The following is a 7740-nucleotide window of genomic DNA, read 5'->3' as shown; positions in this document are numbered from 1 at the left end:
TTTGACCTTCCATTCTCTATCGTAAGTGAAGATGAAGACTTTTCCTCGAAAGTCCGAGTATTCCTTTCCATCCATGTACTGCAATTCCCTCTTTCATTCGATCTTTTCTTTTGATTCTCTTGGACAACAACTCCATTGTAATTACTAGCACAGATCTTTTAGCTGAAATATTGTTATATGGGTCTTGTGAAAACAGCACCTTCAAGAAGATGGCTCCTAAGGCCATAAAAGAGATTAGGAAATTCGCGCTAAAAGGGATGGGAACGAAGGATGTTAGGGTGGACGTAAAGTTGAACAAGCAGATCTGGAGCAGGGGGATCCGTAGCGTCCCAAAGAGGGTCCGGGTTCCCATTGCGCGAAAGAGGAATGAAGAGGAAGATGCTAAGGAGGAGCTCTACTCTCTTGTCACCGTCGCCGAAATCCCTCCTGAAGGGCTAAAGGGATTGGGCACAAAGGTCGTCGAGGAAGGTGATTAATTCATTTGTTATTATCCATTTTGTTTGATGATCCTCCTATCCTACACTGCTGAACTTCGTGATCAAGTTTTGAGAAATTTCAAGCTTTGAGACTAGTTGCTTTTTAGTGTCTTGCTCAACTGTAGTTTAGAACTTTAGATCGATCACACTTTTTTCTTTTGCTTTTGAGTAGTGGAAAGGTAGCTATTTTCTACTCTTATTCTCTATCTTATTTTTGTCAAATTAATGATTTCTCAAGGCCTACTGATATTTGCACTACCATGTTTTTATAATTGCACTAATTCAACTTGTCTTTTATTATTTAAACAGCTGTCAGAGGTTATTACGGTTCCCAAAAAGCTCTAGGAAGCCAATTAAAAATGAAAAGACAAGCCGAGTTTTTGCGAATATTAAAACATAGCAGTGCCAATATCAGTAGCCTTTCTCAATTCCTTCGTCACTTTTTATTTTTAACTGTCATCATCAAAGCATTTAAATTGATCCTGATCTTTGCTATCATGCCAAAATAACTTATTTGATTAATTTTAGGGCCCGTTTGAATACCTCATGCATTTGTATTTTGATTTGGATTTGAGTTTTGGATACAAAACACATCAATCATCTTCATGATCATGTTTTAAGAGAGAGAGAAAGAGAGAGAGAGTGAGGGAGGGAGGGATGCCATGCTACCGGAGCAACATCGAGGAGCAGCTATGGTGACGGAAGTTGCTACAAACGTTGATTTCCAAATAATGTCTCGCAGAAAAGATTTGAAAATCAGAATTTTTTGCACTGTTGTACTGATTTGAAAATTCCAAGGATCTGATCTAGTTCAAAATATCAACTAAATTCAAGTCTAAACCTTGCTGGTATCCAAACGTGGCCTTAGGGAATTGATATCGGCTCTCCCTTTACTTAGAACTAGTTGCAGACCCGTGTGATGCATGGGGCGATTAATAAATTAGATTGGTAAGAGATCTCGGAATTCTCATTTTGTAGGGGTACACTCTATATTCATTATTCACGCAAGAGAGAGAGAGAGAGAGAGAGAGAGAGAGAGAGAGAGATTAGGAGAAATGGTTTTAAAATTGTTTTTTTGGTGAAAAAATAGGATTTAAAACTGTTTTGTTTTTTTTTTTGTGGAAATCAAAGAGTTATAAGTAGAAATGGTTTTTTTGGGAAGTTGATTAAAGAACAAATAAATGGGTAGAGTAATGGTGTGAGCCATATATTTGGGTAGGATAATGTAAGAAACAATTTTCTACCATCTAAATATTATATTATAATAATCTATCAAGATTATGAAGAAAAAGGATACATCTTGAACCTGCAATCAACAAATCCAGAAAAAAAAAAATTTGATATATCTACTGTAGATCGAAAGGAAATAGAATGATGAAAAATAAAGTGGGCAATCATCAAAATAAGGCCAAGGGAGAGTTGAACCTTCGAAGCATGAACCAACCCTTTAGTATGATGAAATCCATCCATACATATCCTGACCTTCAGCCCTGTTCAATTTGAATCAGATGAACCTTCAATGGATGACGACATCCATCTAAATAAGCCATAATCATTATGAGAAGAAAAAACAAATCAAATGAAAAAAATTTCTACCTGACATGTTTATCCTACAATACAAAAAGGGCCTTAGTGTAAGGATTTATAAAATTCTCAAAGTAAAACATGTACAAGAGGATTTAGTTTTAGCTGCTAGGTGACCCAAGTTGCTTGACCATCTTGACCTCATTAGCTGTGGGAGAAGAAAAATTACAGGGATATGTAGAGGAAATGAATTGAGTCTTTCTGTGATGTTAACCAAAGGATGCCATCCATTAGCAGAATGCATACAACTGTCTGCGAGATTACCCCTATAAAAAATTAAAATGTGTATTTACTTTTCTAAAATGCTAAAAGTAAAAAAATAAAACCAAAAAAGAAAAGGAGAAATGAACCTGGATGTGAGAGTGTTATCTAAGATCATCTGGAGAAGACCAAACCAAAATGCTCCACCTCCTTTAAAAGACGGAACTTTCTCCGCCATGATTGAGATCTAGAGAAATTATTACACACACACATATATAAAACTGCGTAAAGACATGCCTACAAATCTAAAACCCAAAAAGACTAAATCAGCGGCTCCAAAATTTCAAAAAATCCAATCCCAAGAACATAACAAAAAAGAAAAAACCCTGCATTTGGTTACCAGAATGAGAAGTACATGACATTCAAATGGGTAAGAAAATGAACATAGTTCATGAGAAATGTACTCTTAAACAGAATAAATAAAAAGTTAAGGACTATTTTACGAGAAAAGCAATTAACCAAATGGGTAAAAAAGTTAGTTGTGCAATCGGAGTGAGGATGATGCCCTGGGGGGAATTATTCCTGGGTAAAAAAGACAAACATCAAAAACATCAAAGATCATATGATTTTGTTTGGAACGCTGTGAAAGGTTTTAATAAATTGCAGTAAATCTTTGAGAGAGAGAGAGAGAGAGATATGCACATGGAATACAAAAGGGTTGTATGCAGTTACATGGGATTGGAAACGGTGAATTCCCACATCTTGCGTTATTTATGATGGGTAAGAGCAAAACGTAAAATCCTTTAAGCTTGCTATAAATATTTATTGTAGAGCCGCTGGCAATGGAATGGAACCGCCGACATTACAATATGAATAATTTCATGCCTAAGGCATGTTGCTCGCATTAACTTACTAAATGTAACTGGTGGGAAAGCGAAAATAGGTGTTGAATACCAAACGTTAAGGAAAAAGTCTTAGTATTTAATGAATTGCGGGACAGAGGAGGGGCTGACACGTGGCAGCACCCAGCTTACAGGATTCTGCTTTATTTATATACTAGTAAAAAACCCGTGCGATGCACGGGCCGAGAAAGAACTGTACGGACCACGTCATAGGTTGATCCAAACCGTCCATGTGATGGAACACAACATAAATAGGTTGTGCCCCAAAAATCATTTCCATAGGCCGATCCTAGCCCTCCAATCGATAGATGTTTCCATAATTCCTCTTATCTTAAATCGGATGGTGAAGATCACCCTATAGTTTTTTAATTAAAAAACCATAAAGGAGGGGGGTAAGATCGAAATTATACGGCTTTAATGGGTGCCTTTGTTAAAAGCATAAAGGAGGGGGTAGGATTGAAATTATATGATTTAATGGGTGCCTTTGTTAAAAGCATAAAGCGGGGGGGGTAGGATTGAAATTACATGAGTTGAATGGGTGCATTTGTTCAAAAAAGTCAAAAAATGTGACGTGTAATTCTCACGTGCTTTTCAAAAAAATTGAAAAAACTCTCCTCTTTTCATCCCAGCTTATTGTATTAGATACTAGTAAAAAACCCAAAGAACTGTACGGACCACGTGATAGGTTGATCCAAACCGTCCATGTGATGGAACACAACATAAATAGGTTGTGCCCCAAAAATCATTTCCATAGGCCGATCCTAGCCCTCCAATCGATAGATGTTTCCATAATTCCTCTTATCTTAAATCGGATGGTCAAGATCACCCTATAGTTTTTTAATTAAAAAACCATAAATGAGGGGGGTAAGATCGAAATTATACGGCTTTAATGGGTGCCTTTGTTAAAAGCATAAAGGAGGGGGTAGGATTGAAATTATATGATTTAATGGGTGCCTTTGTTAAAAGCATAAAGGGGGGGGGGGTAGGATTGAAATTATATGAGTTGAATGGGTGCATTTGTTCAAAAAAGTCAAAAAATGTGACGTGTAATTCTCACGTGATTTTCAAAAAAATCGAAAAAACTCTCCTCTTTTTATCCCAGCTTATTGTATTAGATACTAGTAAAAAACCCGTGCGATGCACGGGCCGACAAAGAACTGTACATACCACGTCATAGGTTGATCCAAACCGTCCATGTGATGGAACACAACATAAATAGGTTGTGCCCCAAAAATCATTTCCATAGGCCGATCCTAGCCTTCCAATCTATAGATGTTTCCATAATTCCTCTTATCTTAAATCAGATGGTCAAGATCACCCTATAGTTTTTTAATTAAAAAACCATAAAGGAGGGGGGTAAGATCGAAATTATACGGCTTTAATGGGTGCCTTTGTTAAAAGCATAAAGGAGGGGGTAGGATTGAAATTTTATGATTTAATGGGTGCCTTTGTTAAAAGTGTAAAGGAGGGGTAGGATTGAAATTATATGATCTAATGGGTGCCTTTGTTAAAAGCATAAAGGAGGGGGTAGGATTGAAATTATATGAGTTGAATGGCTGCATTTGTTTAAAAAAGTCAAAAAATGTGACGTGTAATTCTCAAAAAAATCGAAAAAACTCTCTTCTTTTCATCCCAGCTTATTGTATTAGATACTAGTTAAAAACCCGTGCGATGCACGGGCCGACAAAGAACTGTACGGACCACGTCATAGGTTGATCCAAACTGTCCATGTGATGGAACACAACTAGTTTAAAAATACAGTGGGGGCCCACATTGTGAGGGCCAATCAGATGAATGGTTTGGATCACCCAAACAATGTGGCCCTCCACTGTATTTTTAAACTAGTGTGTAGATAACTTTTCTACACATGTGTGTAGAAACCGTTCTCTCATATATATAGAGAGAGAGAGAGAGAGAGAAAATGGTTCCTACACATATGTGTAGAGAGTTCTCTACACACTAGCTTAAAATACAGTGGGGGCCCACATTGTTTGGGTGATCCAAGCCATCCATTTTAAAGGCCCTCACATAGATAGGGTGTCTACCAAAAATCAGATCCATAGGATCATCACAACCCTACGATTTGTGGAGGTAAAATGGATGTCTTTAAACCTTCACAAATTAGTCCATTTTTTGCCTCCACAGTTCGAATGGTTAGGATAATCCTATGGATCTGATTTTTTGTGGACACCCTATCTATGTGAGGGCCTTAAAAATGAATGGTTTTGATCACCCAAATGATGTGGCCCCACTGTATTTTCAGCTAGTGTGTAGAGAACTTATCTACACATATGTGTAGGAACTGCTTTCTCTCTCTCTCTCTCTCTTTCTCTCTCTCTCTCTCTCTCTCTATATATATATATATATATATATATATATATATATATATATATATATATATATGAGAAAAGTGTTTCTAGTCCGGCCGACTAGAGATCATTCTCTAGTCCGCCACCCAAAAACACATGGGTCCCACATATTTGGGTGATATAAAGCGTTCATTTGATAGGCCCCATCATAGATAGGATGTCCACAAAAATTCAGCTTCATAGGATCTTCTTAACCCTTCGATTTGTGGAGTTAAAAAATGGACAGATTTGTGGCGGTTTATAGCCGTCCATTTTAAGCTCCACAAATCATAGGGTTGGGATGATCCTATGAAGCTCATTTCTTGTGGACACCGTCTCTATGTCAGGGCCCATCAAATGAATGCTTTGCATCACCCAAATATGTGGGACCCATGTGTTTTTGGGTGGCGGACTAGAGAATGATCTCTAGTCGGCCGGACTAGAAACACTTTCCTCTCTCTCTCTCTCTCTCTCTCTCTCTCTCTCTCTCTCTCTATATATATATATATATATATATATAGAGAGAGAGAGAGAGAGAGAGAGAGAAAGACGAAAGGGATTGTGCGCTCAAGCGCACCAAGCTTGTGGTGCGCTCAAGTGCCCAATCACATGTGGGCCCACTTTTTTAGGATGATCCAAAGCATTCATTTGAAAGGCCCTTACATAGATGGGGTGTGTACCAAAAATCAGCTCCATAGGATCATCCTAACCCATCCATTTGTGAAGGTCAAAATGGATAGACACTGTTTGTCCACAAATCTGCCCAATTTTGCCCTCCTCTTTTGGAGAGGTTAGGATGATTCAATGGAGCTGATTTTTGGTACACACCTTATCTATGATAGGGCCTTGCAAATGAATGGTTTGGATCACCACAAAAAATGTGGGACCCATGTGATTGGGGCATTCGAGAGCACCATAAGCTTGGTGCGCTCAAGCGCACAATTCTTTTCCTATATATATATATATATACTAGTAAAAAACCCCGTGGGCCGACAAAGAACTGTACGGGCCACATCATAGGTTGATCCAAACCGTCCATGTGATGGAACACAACATCAATAGGTTGTGCCCGTAAAATCATTTCCATAGGCTGATCCTAGCCCTCCAATCTATAGAGGTTTCCATAATTAAAAAAGCATAAAGGAGGGGGTAGGATTGAAATTATGTGGCTTTAATGGGTGCCTTTGTTAAAAAGCATAAAGGAGGGGGTAGGATTGAAAATATGTGGGTTGAATGGGTTCTTTTGTTAAAAAAGGTAAAAAAAGTTATGTGTAATTCTCATAAAATTTTGGGAGAAATTCAAATAATTCTCTGATTTTCTCTTCTGCTTTTGGGAGAAATTCAAATAATTCTCTCATTTTCTCTTATGCTATATAGTGTATAGGCATTATATGATTATATTATGAGAAAAGTGTAGCTACACATACGTGTAGCTAACTTAGCTACACCAACGGCTTAAAATACAGTGGGCCCCACATTGTTTGGGTGATGCAAACCATTCATTTGATGGGCCCTCATATAGATAGGGTGTGCCCAAAAAATCAGCTCTATAGGATCATCCCAACCCTACGATTTGTGGAGGCAAAAATGTACGCGTAAAAACCTTCACAAATCTGTCCATTTTTGCCTCCACAGTTTGAAGAGTGGGGATGATCCTATGGAGCTGATTTTTTGGGCACACCCTATCAATGTGAGGGTCTATCAAATGAATGGTTTGGATCACCCAAACAATGTTGGCCCACTGTATTTTAAGCTGTTGGTGTAGCTAAGTTAGCTACACGTATGTGTAGCTTCATTTAACTCTTATATTATATCTACTTCTATATAGCAGAAGAGAAAAGGTTTGAATTTTCGGAATTATTTGAAAAAGCTCTGGAATTAAATGTCGAAGGTAATTTTGAATTATGATTTGCTAGCCACCTTCTCCAAAGGCTACGTCTCGCCCATCATTTGCGATTTTATGTGTTCAGAGATTTGTCTTAATAGACGTGGTGAAAACTGAACGGAAATACTATTTCTTCAAAGGTGGGTAGCAATAATAAGTACCGATAAGAAGCTAGCAATAATAATCATTAGTTACTAAAGTTTTGGAGGAACATTACGGACAATGGGTACCTGTATATGATAATTATGGAAAAAACCACAAAGAAGAGGTATCGAAATATGACAATTATGAAAAACTACTTTTCCTTAATAGTTTTTTGAGGTTATTATGAATTCGGGACACTT

Source organism: Tasmannia lanceolata, unplaced genomic scaffold (assembly GCF_043159265.1).
Source record: "Tasmannia lanceolata isolate RefF3 unplaced genomic scaffold, GAP_Taslan_0.1 ptg000006l, whole genome shotgun sequence".
Taxonomy (NCBI): Eukaryota; Viridiplantae; Streptophyta; class Magnoliopsida; order Canellales; family Winteraceae; genus Tasmannia; species Tasmannia lanceolata.
Note: the sequence above shows the minus strand (reverse complement) of the source record.